The following is a 17291-nucleotide window of genomic DNA, read 5'->3' on the forward strand; positions in this document are numbered from 1 at the left end:
CGAATCCAAGGCCGTGCTAGGCGTGCTGGTGTCAGCATGCAGTACAGCCTGAATCCAACAGAAGTGCTCTTGATCTATCAGCAACATGAAAGAAATATTATACCCCAGTGGCAGCAAGCAGAGGGGAAAAAACAAATAAAATGTTATTATAATATTTCCTGTGAAGGAAGTTGGGATAATATTGTGGCTGGTAGCTGACCAGCTGCTTTCATTTAATATTTTTCTAATTTTAGTCAGTGTTGGTCAAACAAGCACAGCTTTTAAGGGATTTCCTTCGGTGTTAACAGACTGTTGTGTAGTTAGTTGAACAGAAGCTTTGCAGTGTGAGGTACGATCAAGAAATGTGCCCTTTTTAAAAATAGTGCTGCATTGGTACAATTAGCTGTTCTTGAGGGGGCCAAATTTTCAAAACCTGGGATCTAAATTTTGCTTTTCGTTGGCTACACGCTGCTGCAGTTGCACACCTCTGGGGGACGGATTTGGATGGGGGAGACCTGCTCACGGTGGTGCAAATCAGCAAGGAGAATAGAGAAATTCAATATTATGACTGCTGAAGCCAGGGTGCTGGCCTGGGAAGCTGAGCCCCTGGAAGCAGCGGCTGTAGCTGGAGGTGCGAATGTGCTGCCTTGCACCTGCAAAAAGGAAGTCTGGGACTCAGCCCTTCTAAAATTATTCCTGGGCACAGAATGGACTATTATAGTGGAGTTTTGAAAGAACTCTTTTTAGGGCAAAAAATAAAATTTGCTGGCTGGCTGGTAGCAGAGAGTCATAGACAGTCTGCCACTGTGTACTCAGTGCCCAATGTGCTGCTTATTCTAAGTTGAGCTGCTAAATTGCTTAGTGTTAATAATTTGCTTTTTGTTGCAGTGGTGGAGCTGCCTGCCTGCTTGTGTTATTATGGCCTGTTAACCATTGCCTTCCCAAGGGGTGCTGCCCTCCATCTTCACCTTGACCCTCCTTTTGTTGCCAAAGTTGCAAGACCTTTGCATCGCACATCTTTTGCTTTGCAAGAGTTTTTCAGGACGTGTTGAACCCTTGTATGAGTCAGAAAGCTGGCTTCCACTTGAGATCCCTAAAGTCTATAACATTGGGATTCAGAGCCACACGCTTCTCTAACGTTCATAACCAAAATGTCATGGCAATGTGGCTCCTGCATTCAGCAGAATTATGTTTCGCTACAGATGTTTATGAGTGTATGGGCGCAGTTAGGAAGTTTGCTGCCCAGTCTCCATTCTGCACGGAGGGATTTGAAGAAAAACCCAGGCACCAGACCCATTATAGAATCTGTAAAAGCTGTTTTGGGGTATTCAGGACTCCTGACTAAATTCACCCTAATGTTAACAAATTGTGTAATGCCATCAATGTTATGTGTTAAAGGGAGAGGGAACAGCTAGAAACATATGCCATCTTGTCTCTGTTTCATACAGCAGTATTATGATCAAAAAAGCAACTCTATGTCATCTTAGTTTTCTGATATTTATGCTCCATCAGTACATCCATAACACACTGGTTCAGTTGAGAATTAAAGTGATATTTTCACTTTGCTTAATAGTTGGTAATGGGAACAGTCTGGTGTCTCAAAATCAAACTGCAAAAGCCCTAAGTCTTTGCTGAAGACCTCAATGGTGAAACTACAGCTCTCTAAAACCTCCAAGACAACTGACATACTTGAAAACTGTGTAAAAGAAGAAAAGGAAGACAGACTGGTAAACTACCAGGAGCAAAGGCCAGGGAGAAGGACAGTTTTCTGTTTACAGATGTCCATTTTAGAATGACAGAGTGCATATCCAAAGGAGGCCAGGCGAGGTAATCTTAATGAAGACATTCTGAGGCTGGCAATGTCCTTCCTATTTCCAACACTTTGCTAAAGTCAAAGTTTCCAAAATTTGTAGCCACAGGCAGAATTCAGTCCTGTTGAACTATGTTTAATATTTAAAAGTTTTATAAGGCTATTCTTCAGCAAAACAACCAAGTGACACGAAAAAAGAACAGTATTTGGAAATTGCAGCAAAGGACAGACTACTCTTCAGAATGTGTTCCCAGTTTTTTCCTCTTCCTTCACTCCTTTGCTAGTATTGCAGCCAAAGCTCTCCCTAACTACTAGTGGATACATAGAAAAAAACCATAATTGTACATTAGTGACTACTGCAAAGAAAATGTGAAAGAGGGGGCATGTCATGGAGGACATTCGCTATTAACCCAAACAAGAAGAGCATATGTTCCTTCTGATGGTCAAACCCAAGATTTTAGTGTCAAGAGTATAGACCACAATACCTTTTTTTGGTGATGTAGTTCTGATGGCACTTAAATTTGGTGTTCAGTCTCTGAGCATTAATTATAGATCCTGCCCTGATGCCACCTAGGTGTGCAGGATGGTGCTTTTATACCCACTACCAGCTTTGTACATACTTTGAAAATGGCAGGATTCACCCCGTAAATGGCTTATTCTTAATTTTTCATCCTCAATTAAAGGAACTACATACTTTCCATATTAAAGTTTAAAATTGTGTTTATTGAGACATATGGGTATTTACTATGTGCAAATGTTATGTTTACTTTGAGATGTTTTCATATGTGCATATTTGTGTTAGCGATAATATTATGGTAATTTCTACATAAATGTGTATAGTATGTTTTTTGAGTGTCTCTGGAAGTAATTATTAGTTGTCTTGATGCTAATCTCTTTGGGAATGTAAAATACTGAATTGTGTGCTTAAAGGTTCACATGCCTGTTGATTTCACATGCCTTTTTTAGGGAAAGTCTGAGGCCGTTTTAAGTCTGAATTGAGATAACCTAGGCAAAGCTGTCTGTAACTTGCCCTGACAAGCCACATTTGGTTCAGTTTACTGATAACATTTATGAAAAGACATCTGAGGAGAATCATTCTCAAACTCTTGAAGAAAAATATTTTGCAAGGTGTCAGGAGGAAGCATTGCGGTTTCTAGAAGAGGGGACAGTCTCTGACCTACAAATATAAGAAGACAATTGGAAAAAAACCCAGCTTGGAAACCTTATATTTGCAGATGCTTTTATACTTAGTGTACCATTCAGTTAAGCATTCTCTGAGAAAGTATTGCAATGCTTTCTCTTTTTTCTCATTAATAAGACAGTTTCTTGAAATAATATAGGAGAAATCTTTGGCCACCAAAATAATCCACTTACTACTGCTCATGAATTTGGTCTTACTAGTTCTGAGATGGCAAAGTTAGAAGAAGACCAAATCCTGCCCCCTGAAATAAATGAGAGTTTTGATTCTCACTTCAACAAGGCTCTGATTTGACAGTTTTTAATGTCGCCACTGGAATACCACCTGGGCCTAACACCCTCTAAATTTACCTGAAACTAATGAACATCATGGTGACGTGAAGTACCTGAAGGGCACACTGATACTGGTGTCTTAGTTCGGATAAAAACTGTGGTTTTGAATGGCAAAAAATGTGATCCTGCTCATTCCTGCTTGTGGCACATCAAGGAATCTCTGTGGTGTACAGGACCATGGTGACATGGCCTCCTCATGGATGTGGGATCATGATCCAGGAGGAAGAAACATGCCCCATCTCCTACCTGCATGTTGGCAAGCCCCAGTTACTAGAAGCAGTTCCTCTGCATAATTTGAGTTGGCCTTGTCATGCCCTTGAGATGGCTTTCAAGACTGTGCTATCACTGTAAGTCAAATTACCAGGAAGCCACAAAGAGAAAGAGTAAATACTTCCCTTCATCTTATACAAGTTGGTTCCCAGGCTTTTTTCCAAAGTCCATGATACTGTTATAAACTGGTCAATGCTTCACATATCTGCAATTCTTAGCATCAACTATGATTTCAACGGAGGAGCTAGGGGATGGAAACAAAAAAGAGGTAAGTCACATTATTTACTGGTGTCATTCTTGTTATGCTAGCTGAGTTACTTTAGGGTGAATGAACAAAATTTTGTAATATGTTTGTGTACTTACCAGAGTAGTGGAATACACTCAAATGCTGTTTTGCAATGACCCACTTCATCAGAGCATTCTCATCACAATAGCAGCTGGTAGGCTTTATGTCAAGTGATTTATAAGACAAGTACCCTACTTTAATGATAGTGATTATCATGATTTATCAGTTACTTTTTAGCATCCTGACAAAGAAAAAAACTTTTTTTGCAGTTAGGGGCATATCACCTTAAACACTGTACAAATGATTTGTCTTCTTGAGTAACACTGAGGTCTCAATCGGGTAGGTAAAGCTTAGAATCTTTGCAAAAAAAGAGGATCAGTATAAAAACAACATCAGAAAATAAAAGAATGAAAAATCTATTTATTACATTATAAATTCTTTTTGTTTTGAACACAATATGGATCTTGTAATGGCAAGTCTTATATTTCTGTGAATTTAGCAGATGGAATAAGAATGTATGAAGAACTCCAAGTCAACCGAGAGAATAATTTACATGAAATCTTCACCTCTGAAAACACAAGGATTCCCAGGCAATAAGTCAAGCACATTTGAAAAACCCTTCCCTGGATGGAGTGTAGTTGTATTATTTGCAGTTATCAGGGAGAGGGATTTTCTCAGTATGTAGTGCTTGCTGCAAAGTAGGGGGTTGTGCTGGTTTTGGCTGGGATAGTGCTAATTTTCTTCATAGTAGCTAGTATGCTGCTACGTTTTTGATTTGTGCTGGAAACAGTGTTGATAATACAGATATGTTTTTGTTATTGCCAGGCAGTGCTTACAGAAGGCCAAGGCCTCTTCTGCTTCCTCACCCCACCCTACCAGAGAATAGGCTGGGGGTGCACAAGAAGCTGGGAGGTTACACATCCAGGACAGCTAACTCCAGCTGACCTAAGGGATATTTCACACCATATGGCATCACGCTCAGCATATAAAGCTAGAAGAAGAAGAAGGAAGGGGGGGACATTCAGGGCGATGGCATTTGTCTTCCCAAGTAACCATGATGTGTGCTGGAGCCCTGCTTTCCTGGAGGTGGCTGAATGCCTGTCAGTCAATGGGAAGTGGTGAATGAATCCTTGCTTTGCTTTGTTTTCTTTCATGGCTTTTGCTTTACCTATTAAACTGTCTTTATTTCAACACACACATTTTCTCACTTTTACCCTTCTAGTTCTCTCCCCTATCCCACTTTGGGGGGAGTGAGTGAGTGGCTGTGTGGTGGTTAGTTGCCAGCTGGGGTTAAACCACAACAGACGTACAGTAAGGTTTATGGGCTTACGTGCATCACGTTTTTATCATGAGCGTTGAGTCTTCTGAGTGGGTGAGTCCTTTAAAGTCACCAGGCTGTCTCACAGCAGCGTGGGGCTGTAAAGACAGTCCAGTAACTCCAAATGTTTCAAACTGTTCCAAAATTTATTAGGGCTGAATGCTCCTGAGAACCTCATATTTTTCTATTTTCACTCTTACTTAGGTGTTTAATGGCTGCCTGGAGACAGATAACTGCTGTGGTTATCTGGTTAGCTCTTAACACCTAATTATCACTTCACCAAAGACTTTGGGCTGGGTGATTGATAATCAGTATGTTTAAAAGACTCCAAACAAAGGATTATTTTTCTGGTTAAAGCAATTAAGTGGATTATTCCCCTAATAGGAAACTCCTCAGTAGGTATGGGAGGAAAACTAAGGAATAGCCCAGTGCTTTGTGGGAAAAGGCTGGTTAAATTATGCAAGGGATAAAAAAACCTGCTCTGATTTTTCCCGTATGTTTTATACCTTTAGTCTTCTAATACAATATAGTAAGGAAGAGTATGGACTAAGTAAGAAGAATCTATCTTGGCAACAACCAGTACCAGTTGAAGAACTCAGCAAAACACCGTCTTTGATAGCACTTAGAAGGTATGGATAAGTGCAAAGACACCTTATTTTCAGGGTTGGAAGTGGAATGCCTGTGCTCTAATTTCTGATCATTTGTGTCTTTACCTTTGGTTCTCTAGTAAGCAGATCCAAGAAAAGTGACCTGCTCCTGGGAAGGAACTCCTTTAGGGAAGAACTTAAAATTGATCTTGCAGGATCACATCCTTTTCTCCCTGTCCCCACAACCTGCCTCCTGTTAGCCCATTTTAGAAGTCTTGGCAAAACTTACAGCGGACACAGAGGTTGGTTACTTTAATTTGGTTTGCACTTCCTGACTACTTGCAGCGTTCACATAAAGCCTGCTGTGGCTCTAAAGCCATTGACAATGCTGAGGAGGAGGAGAAGGAGGAAGAGAAGAAGAAGAAGAAGGGAAAAGTATAGGAAGCAGGACAATTATTGGAGGACGAACCCTGATTAAACCTGGTGACTGGTGAGCAAGATGGGGCAGGGTCTACCTTTCAGAAGTCACAGGCTGCTGGCTATACAGTGGCATTTGGCTCTTACAAAGACAGGAAGATTTTTGTGTCCTTTTTTTGTGTCCTTTACCCTCTCCTTATGTATTTACCTAGACTGGTGAATGTAGCCTTCTGCACCTTCTAGTTGCTGTCACTACTTAGTTCAAAAGGCAGAAGCCCAGAAAGAGGTGCTAAGAAACAAACTGCTCAACATGAGACAACTATGAATGAGTATTCCATATAACTACTACGTCCTTTCATCTCATTCATTCACATGCTCAGTCACTCCCACTTTCCATTTATCAGCTGGCACATCATCACCTTTAAGATTTTAAATCATGTCTTCCAGGCTTCCAGTTTCCCTGGAGACTTCCAGTCCCGCTACCACATCTTCCTGAGGACCTTGCTGATTCTCTGTGTGGCTAAATCTATAACCTCTGTAAGGAACATTTGATTTATGGGTGGATGCTCAGCTGGTTAGATGGAACATTCGTGTACAATTGGGTATACTGCCATGGAAAAGTAAACAAAGCTGAAAATTTCTAGAACTATGTGGGAAATGTCAAGGGCACAAATATCAGCATGTTTCATGAAATTCATGTAGGGACAGGCATTCTGAGTCAGATTGTACTGTTTCCTCTAGTGCCTTAACTGGGTAAAAGAAACTCTCTAGCGTCTATGAAATAATCAGCTCAAATGAAAAAATGTTTTTCTTCTTTTTTTAGTCAATTTTTAGAAGTTGTTTTTTGTAATTCCTAGAATTACATATAGAAGTGAAAAGTCTTACTTTAGGAAATACGTTATTCTTTTTACAGTTTACATCAAGCTTTCACTAAAATATCTTGGGCCAATGAGTTCCACAGACTAACAGACCCTTTTGCATTTCTGTGTTGTACTAACCAAAAGTCTGGAATCAGTAACATGACCACAGATCTCATTCCAAAACTATAAAACCATGAATACAGAGGTCTGTGGAATTTAGTAATGCTTCACTCTGAGGTACCCAAGAAGAAAATTTGTTTATTTCTGTATATTTGGCATTTTCAACCTTTGAGAAAAGCAAAGACAGGCCTCATACCCGTAGGTTTATTCTCAGGAGGTGGCTTACTTGGTACTGATATATAGCCCCACTCAGAACTTCCCTTCCCTCCTGATTTTATTTTGTTTTTAAGCCATTAGAACAGGAGAAACAAAGCTGAAAGGTATTGCAGTGGTTCCTACACGGTGAACACACAAATGCTAACAGCATCTGTTGCTCCAAGAGTGTGGTGATTCTACACAGACCCAAATTATCTGGGTAACAGGAGCAGGTGACTAGGGACTGCAGTACTTGCAGCACAATATTGCATTCAGTGCAGTTCTGAAAATGACTAGAAAAGAAAGAAAATATGTGTCCAGACTTAGTTTGAGAATATGTCAAGTTCCTTATGAAATAAGGAAGAGGTCCCAGGGAACAAGAGGAAGGCACATTCAGTAAAGAAGTATTTGCTTCTATTCTAACTTGTAGGAGGAAGTGTATCACTGGTGTGCAAAAGGCTATAGTATAGGCTTTTGGTATAGGAAATGTTATCAACATGCAGCCTAAAAGGTAATGTTAAGATTTTAGTTAAATCTATATGTTGTTTCCCCTGCAACTAAATACTTATTCTACAAGGAAATTATATTTTTTAAAGGAAACCTCCTTCAATATTGCTGCCTTTCCCACAAGTAAGTTCTGATGGGTGGTCCTTAGAGAGAATATATGGATCTGTTGGCTCCAAACATCAGGTTTTTTATTGTCTAGGGTCATGAGTTGAATAATCAGGGATGGGAACAAAACTTACTCTGATTGTGTTGTTGCACTAGTTAGAAGCATGTGCTTGGTGATATGTGCTACCTGCCTGTACCAAAAGGGAAAAGGTTCTATGTGGGTAGTCATGTGCTTTTCAATGCCTGCTGGAACTCAGCAACTGAATTGAGACAAGGGTCACACTTCACACCTTATTCATGAAGCCTGTTCCTGAAACACCTCTTATAGAAAAATGCCCTGGACTCTCAGGAAAGAACTACAGGAACAGAATTTAAAAGTAGGAAGTTCAAAACGTACATGGAAGAAAAATCCCAAGAGGCTGAACTGCTGGCCCTATACCAGTTATTCAGCAAAACAATTAGTGCAAAGAACACATGCTAAGTTGGAACCAGATAATACTGAGCCACAGTTTTCTGGGCAAATCATTGTAAACTTGTGTTCCAAGAACATTGTGATAGGCTCATTCTTACCATGGTAAAGCAAAAAGTACTGAGAGAACTGGAAATGTCTTCATCTCACAGTGGTATATTTAAACCTGATGAACAGCTGATATTATTCCATGAATTTATTAGTATTACCAGAAAGTTACATGAGCAAATAACAAAAGCTAAGTTTATTTTGAACTTGGCAGGGATCTAGATTTCTGTCTTTTAATGTGACGATGAAATGATAGAAGATTTGGTGGAAGAAAAAAAAAAAAAGAGAGAAAACTTACCTGCTATTGCATTAACCTTAGTTAACAGAAGAACTGAAAAGAACATTCAATTTACTTTTTATTTCAACTATTAAAGCATAGCTAATTATTTGTAAGTTCAGAGAGAAGTACCTGGAGCTTAGTGAACAGTTAAATGTCTTCAGGGGCTGCAAAAGCAGACAAGAGGTTATTTTCCCCAATGTTTTTTTTTTTTTTTTCTATTTGTCAGAGTAAACTCTATAAATCTAAAGCCTCAGCAGACTTCTTGTTTTTTAAAGCAGCTATTGTTCTGACAGTCTCTTCATTTTCTCTTTATTCTTTTTCTTCAGTAGACCTATGCACCAGAAACTGAAATGCAATGAGGGTTTTGTCAAATCTACATCAAAATGAAGTTCCAAAGCAGTATTTAACAGGAAATGGAAAGAAAGCAATCTACTTTGCCACACTAGTTTGATGCTTAGTTGTCATTTCTTGCATTTGTGACTTCTCCCTTTGATCACTCTAATAACAATTCCTTAGACTATTAAAACTGGAAGCCAGAAACATGTTATTGGAAAATTCTACTTTTCACTGTTTATGCTGTCTGTTTAATTTTTATTATTTGCTCACCTTGGACCTTGAGATGAGGCTAATTTCACCACTCTCTTACCCCAGTGTTATGTCATTGTATACCTGTTCAGACTCATTTGTGAAGAGGTTAGTGACGTGTGATTGATAGGCTTTGACAAAACCTACTTCTGGGTGAAGTACCTTTGGTGAGGTGGGGTGGGTGTAGACAGTAAGATTTTCCTGTATTGCTGCTTGCAGTACAGGCAAAAAGTAGGCAGCAGGTAAGACTGGTGCAGCACAGATGTATTGGGCCCTTGCTTTTATTTCTAGTTCTGCTTTCTAGTTCTCTTTCAGAACAAAAACTCTCCTGTGTGTGAAGTTCCCCTAAAGGGGTGTGCTTACATTAGTTTTCAGTCTGACCTGGAAGGATAGGACTGGGTAAATGGTCCTTTTGATTTTTGTTCTCTCTAGCACTTCAAAACACTTCCAGATGATCAGATAACCACTGTTGTTTGTATTCTTCTTTTAAGCATAACCAATGGTAAATGTTGAAGTAAGACAACAAAGGTGAGAATATTACCTCCTACCCCACAAGAGTCTGAATTATCCGATCAGTGTCACAAATGTAACAAGGATCATGGGAATTACTTGGAAATGTTTGTCTTTCCACCTCTCTGTCAACACCCTCCGAGTTATTTGCACTGGGTAATTTACATGGTGCTCTTTTTTGGCTGCTGTTTGACACCATTTACAAAGCAATCTGTGTTTTAACATGGAAAGTGTTAAAGTCTCTGAGTTGCTAAAACCTTTACAGCAAGCTCCACTCATTTTCTTTGTTTGCTTTTTATAGAATCAATGGGCTGAAGTTTAGTGTTTGTAAAGATGGGGGACTGGCAATGGTAGCTAAAGCCAGCTACTCTGTGAGCCATTAGCGAGTAAGCTCCTCTGTGCAGCATTGCCAATGCAATACAGCCTAACTGGCAGCTCCTTTGCTATTTGTTCCTAGACTGCTCCTCAGCAGAGGATGCCAGTGTGCTTGTTTTTATGACACGGGCAAGTGAAAAGCAAGATGAGGCCACCATGGTTATTTCCATTTGGGATGTAAGGCAAGGTATGAACTCAGGTACTCAGGGTGAAATGCTAGTGCAGTGATCTGCTTGGAAAGGGAAGCTGTTTTAGAAGAGGTTTTCTGCACTAGTGCTGATATTTTTTTCCATTCTGTATAAGGTTACCATTGCAGAATCATTGATACCAGGTCCTGAGGGCATGCTTTGGCTACTGTAGCTGACTAAGTATAGTTCCCTTATTAACTTGTCAAAGTACGATGCAGCTGCATCATTTGCTCACCCATTTGCTTAACTTAAATAAAGGTTGGTGGTTAGGCTTCTGTTGCATTGTGCTCTCCTGCTAATTATCAGTGTATTTGTTTTAGAGACAATTAGCCACCTGGTTCATTCTCCCATTGAAGTCAGGTCATCATGAGTTACATCTGCTTTCAGGACTCTTCAAGTCCAAGACATAATAAAAAGATGATGGCTATGATTATAAAAAGCATGCGGGCTCGGGTGTAAGTTGTACAGCATATTGAATTCCCGAGGAGGATTGGGTTACAAAGCTCTTGCAGGGGCTTCCTTCTGCACGTCACAGAAGATGGATGAGAATAGAAAACAGTTTTGTGATGCCAGAAGTCCTTTAGCCTATGAATGGTAAAGAGTGTTTTCAAAGGTAGATTGATAAAGGCTAGGCAAAGTGAGACATGATACTTCCCTATGGCACTGTGATACAACAAAAAAGTGACAAGTAAGCACATCTCTGTGCATGCTGCATTTGCATAAAAATAAAAGTTGTTCAGACCTGTGGGTGTTTCCTTTTTAAAAATGTGCAATATAATGTGGCATAAGATTATGTGTGATGCACATTTACTTTTATAATCCCATATGTTCCGGTAAAACTCTGTATTTTGAAGTAAGATTTTATTACAGTAGAACCTCATTAATTCTCACTAATGACTGGGAGACCCTTTGCAAATTACTGAATTTTGTATACAATTGAATGCCATTAAATGCATTGTGTTGCTAGATGTTCCTCTACATCCTGGGGAGGCCGAGCTGCAGAGAACCCTGCCGTTCGAGCCTCAGCTATATTCACTCTGGAGAGGGGGGTACAAAGTCATTGTGATGGCTTTGGCTCCAGGTGTTTGCTAAAGATGTTCACGTGGGGCTACCTCTGGAGAGGATGGAGCCCTGTATGAAAGGAAAAAACAGATGGGGACCTGACAGTGTATAGATTAGCAAAATTTACTGTTTCACCCTTTCTGGCTTGGGGTCATGGAGGAATCACAATTCTGATTCTTCTGGAGAGCATAGGTATCACTAGCCTCATCTAAGGGCTCCTGGATGTCAGTAGGGCCATTTCAGATTCAGTAGGGCCACTGATTTAAATTGAAGCAAGAGCTAATCTGCCAGTAAAGAACATGCCATAGTTCTTCCTGAGAAGCTGCATCAGCACACATAAACAGAGACAATACCATTCAGTATGGGCATCAAATGTAGGTGAGACTTAGTGTTCAGAGGAACTATGTGCATGCATAAATGTACTCCTGGAGATACCTAGTGGATGGGCGATCATCGGTTAGTGTGAGATGGTGGAATACCTGCTTGCATCCTTTTCACCTGCCATATTACAGAGTTACAAAGGCAATTCAACAATTCAGATGATAGAATCTAGCCCTTCATTATAAACTAGTTTTTCAATCTGATCTGATTAACTATGTCTCCAGGAAATCAGTCTTTCTCAGTCACTCCCTGTCTCTACCAGGACAGAGATTTTTTCAGATATATTATAATTGAAAGCAAAACACCTTCATTCTTTTTACAATAACTGAGCATGAAGGGGCTAAAAGGAGGAATCTGGGGAACTAAAGGGCTCAGATGGATTTATACAGAGGGAGGCAAACTTTGGTCTACAAATGAGGAAAAGGGCAAAAATTGTGGGAATGTCTAGGAAAGGGAATGCAATGTTTGGGAAGTCAGGTAAACCCCCTAGCAAGCAGCACAGAGGTTGTGGGAGGGGTGGAAGTCACTCAGAGACACAGAGAAGACTAGAGCAAGGAGAAGGATGGGCAGCAATGCCCCAGCGTACCCATGGAGAGAATGGAAAGGAGGAGGGAGATGGGAGGCATGAAAGTGAAAAGCTATGAAAGGGGAAGACAGGCATGGATGTGGGCATATGTGAGAGGGGTGCATGGTATGACCAGATTATGGGAGAGAAATGAAGAGTGCTGGCGTAGGCTTCTATTTCTATCCTGAGAAATAGAAGTGAGAGTAAGAGAAGGAAGATGATATGGCAATGGGGAACTGGAGCATTCTCCTAACTGTTCATTCACAGGGTTTTTAGCACTTGTCACGTTTTGAAGAGATCTATTTTATAGCCAAAGTATAATTTATATTAGGGGAGGGAAGACTGTTAGCTGGTTTGCATTCAAACACTACTTTCAGCCTAACTCCTTCTAGCCAATCATTTGGTTAACAGTGCTCAGACATCAGTGTCCCCCTATGCAGAGCTATTACATCCATAATAATTCAAATGTTTCAAATTGCAAGAATTGAAAAAAACAGAAAAAAAAAAAAAGAAAAAAAGAAAAAGCACATCACCATCTGACACCTGAATCTTCTGTCCTAAGCAGAAGAACCACTGGCTACAGCTGCTCCCTGACATTTACAGGATGTAAAGGCCCCTACAGCCATGTGTGCTTGGACCTGATAGCCCATCCTTGTCCTGCTTTGTTTTCCTCATCATGTTTGGGTTTTTTACCCACTTACACAGAGCTTGCATGGGAATCCTCTCTCTGGTGCTCAGTAGCTGTATCATCCATACATACAGTCACAAGCTTCTTTTCAAGCCTGAAATGCCTCTTCCAAGCTGCAGAGAAATTACTTTCTATGCAATGGCTCCTGTACAAGTCAGTAGGAGAAGAGTGAATGGGAGATCCTGTGGGAGCAGGATGGCAGTGTAGAGGAGCTAGATGAAAGGCACTGTATTGCCCTAATTTCCTGGCATGTAAGAAGGTAATTCACTTTGATAGCACATCACCACTGGTGGCTTTCCAACAGACGGAAGAGGCTTGCTAGTTGAGGAAGTAAGTAATGTCACATGAAACATACATAATTTGCACAGAGAGAAAATGTAAGACCACTAAGGTTATTGTTTTGCTAACAATGATTCATGACAATGACACTTTGGAGAGTGCAGGTCTGGGGTAGAAGCTACGAATAAAATGTATTTCTGCTGCAGGGATCTGTTCTTGTATCTGCTTTCTTGCAGACTTTTAGGAAGCTGTTGCAAACTTAATCCTGTTTAGCAATTATGATTTACTTCAGTTGGCTCTACTCTTCATACTGTTTAAACTTAGAATTAAAGAATAATATCCACCTTGTTGCTTAACATAAACCCTGTTAAAATAACACACATTTAAAATGGCATTCTTGGCATTATGGAACAATCAAAGGGGAAGACAAAAGCTTACCATAGCATTAATATATATATATATTTCTCAGAAAAAAATGTGTGAGATCTTTTAATGAAGACATCAAAGAATACATCTTTCTTAGCTGAAAAGAAGAATGTCTCCTGACAAAAGCCAATTAAGGAGTGAATACATTTTGTTTATTTAGACTTGAAAAATGTATATTCTTGTAAAATGGAAAAAAAACCCCAACCACCCAGCCCAGTGTTCTTTTAAGGCTATGAAGTAGCTAAGGAAACATAAAGATGTATGACGCATAGAAGCTTGATACTGCATGAAAGAAACATAAAGACTGTGATTTTTCTGTTACCTAAGGCATGATATTGAAATATGTGTTCTGGGAGGGCTTTTTCTCAGCTTGCCTAGAGATTCGGGAACAAATTCTGCTCCTGTTTACACCTCTGTAAATCTGGATTTACTAAATGACAGGTGGTAGTATTATTCCAAGTGCGTGCACTTCTGAGAGTGGGACTTTGCCCTGCATTAAGAGCAAACTAATAGCTCTTCGATGAGATGCCCTTGCTTTGTGCATTCCTCATCCTATACTAAAGGCATCCTACACGCTACCAACTCCGTTTTTAAAAGTCAAGGTGAGACACCTTTCAGCCTGGGACAGCAAATAGCCTCTGTTGAAGGCCCTGAAGGGCCGTGCTCCTCTGATCCTTTTCCTTTTTTAAGGCAAGACATGAGTGTATTCGGACTTGCTTCTTTTGTGGTTGTGTAGTAGATGAATCCCAGTGACGAAGTGGGGCCTGGGACACGCTCTGAAGCAATTCGTGCTGCCCTTTATCCACTGCCTTAGGGCTGAGCTAGGGGTTATTCAGTCAGGTGAGCTTCCCATGCTAGGCTGAGATTCCTTGCCCATGTTTTGAATAAATATAAACAAGTATGTTGAAGAAGTTAGAAAACATCAGATACATTTTAAAAATTCTTGCCTGTCTACTGCATGGAATAGCTAGACAGTTAAAAGGCAATAGTCAGAAGGCATAAAGGTGTATCCACAAATGACTGAATTGTAATATATATGTAATAAATGCATAAAGGGACTATTGAAAACTGAGTATAGTTGTGGAAACAACCATGGGAGTACAAAATGTTCTGACCTGCACAGGACTTCGGTCAAATGGAAACAGCAGAACTTGTACTGTCAAACTTGATTGTCCTTCATGTGCTGCATCTTGCACCCATTCCTGTGCAATCAGATTCACCTTGGGAAAAGGAATAGAGGAATAGAGGGCTTTCCCCACACAGAACCATGAGGACCAGGGCTTGTGAAGGGCCAGGAACAGATAAGCTGTTCCTATTTGTCTATAGAGGGCTCAGTCTTCCTGGCTGGGTTGCCTGTAGTAGACCTCCAGTATAATGCCACCTGTCCCTGCCCTTCCTTTCATCCTGACCCATAAACTCTCTGCTTCCATGCCCAGGCGGAGCTCTCTGCAGTCCAGCTGGTCATTGACATCAAGGGTGACACCTCTCCTTGTCTCCTCTGCTGTCCTACCTAAAAAGCCTGCATCTTTCCATTCCCATACTCAAGATGTAGAACCTATCCCACCATGTCTCTGTGATGCCAATAAAATCATAGCCCTGCTGGCATGCACATATCTCTAACTGCTCTTGTTTACTCCCCATGCTATGTGTATTTGCATGGGGGCATTTAAGTTTGGCCCCCAGTGAAGCTGACTTACTGGCTGGAATGCCTTTGTGCTGCTCTTCAGGTGCTCTCCTGCTGACCTGTGATTCCTCTCCAGGCTCTGGGCATCTCTTGCTGGCACTGGCATCAAACTGGTGGGAGTGGAAGGACTGAGATTTCCCTCTGCCGACAACTTTGGTTTAAAGCCCTCTTCAGCAGCTTGGCAAGCCTACGACCTAAGATGCTCTTCCCCTTCTCTGACAGATGGACCCCATCAGCCCCCAGTAGACCAGGTTTCTCAAAGCAAGTCCTGTAACTAGCCAACCCCCTGGCTGTGGCACCAGTCTTGTAACCATTTGTTGATTTACCAGGTTCAACTGGCACTTTCAAACCCCTTCCCTTCACTAGGAGGACTGATGAAAAGACTGCCTGCACTCCAGAGTCCCTTACTGCCACTCCCAGGGCTCTGTAATCCTTCTTGATACTCCTCAGGCTGCTCCTGGCTGGAGTACGAAGCAGTACAAAATAATCAAAATAAGATAGTAAACGCTGGTTAAAATACAGAAGGAACCAGAGGAGTTCTGCTATATGCCAGACCAACTATCTTTATATTAGTGCAAGCAAGAAGGAGATGAAGATTTTAGCAAGAACTTAGAAATAAAGCATAACCAGCCATATTGTGCAAACCATAACTGAGGAAAATTCTGACTGTCTTGGAGTCCTGTAAGTATGGCAGCTGCGATTACAAGGCCTGCTTGGTGATACTGGAAATAGCACTCTAAAAATGTTATTCTGGGAGAGTTTAACTGATGCAGGAAGTCTTATACCACAGAATGGTAGCTGTCTTTAAATTGTATATTTTATAACTGCAGTTTTTTCCCTAATGGGACCATTTTCTTCCACTGTCACTTAATTTTCTGCTTTCTAGACTTTATATAAAGTCAAACTTTTTAGGGTACATTATGGTTTACAGTTCTGATAAAACAATGGATTTTGTTTCTTAGGAGTTGCAACAAACTTTTAATTTATAACATGACAGTGAAAAATAGGTTGTGTCAACATAAGAATATTCTTTCCTGTGACAAGATGAAACTGTGGCTCATCAGACTGATGTGGATGCTGATCCTGCAATTGGATTTATCATGAATTTATTCAGAAAGGCTAGATTCAGGATTGGAACCCAGGATATTTATTACACTCTAACGTGAAAATATTGGGTACCACTTACATTAGACTGCAATAGACTAGTCAGGACTTATGAAAAAAATTAATTTGTCTGTGTTGTTAGAGGAAATGAGAGTGTGCAGGGAAAAGCTAGGGTCCCCTCATGAAGAAATCTCACAGTAAATAGAGCTTTATTGTGTACCACAAAGAGGGAAGTTGAAAACTGTTTTCTTTTATCATTCAGAGTCATACTGGAAAATGGATGGTAGAAACTTCAAAGTCAAGTGCTTATTGATGTTTTTCCTTATAAAAATAGTACAGGCACTTAACAGCCTTTGTATTATGTACATTCTTTAGCATGAGTGCGTAGCTGTGTTAGTCAGCAGGACAAACTAAATAATAAAGTTACTGATATATTTTTATAGACAAATCAAAACAAATACCTGGGCTTTCAGAATTACTCAGGATGCCTCTTTACAATACAAGCAGCCACAGAAGCCTGAGAGGTTCCAAATGTTGCGTCTACAGAATATTACTTAGAACAGCGGTATAGCCAGAGTCCTATTGTGCAGCAGTGGATGAAGCTGAAACACCTCTCAATTAATTGCGCATTTATTAAACACTATGATTTACAAGAAAAAAATG

Source organism: Falco biarmicus, chromosome 4 (assembly GCF_023638135.1).
Source record: "Falco biarmicus isolate bFalBia1 chromosome 4, bFalBia1.pri, whole genome shotgun sequence".
NCBI lineage: Eukaryota > Metazoa > Chordata > Aves > Falconiformes > Falconidae > Falco > Falco biarmicus.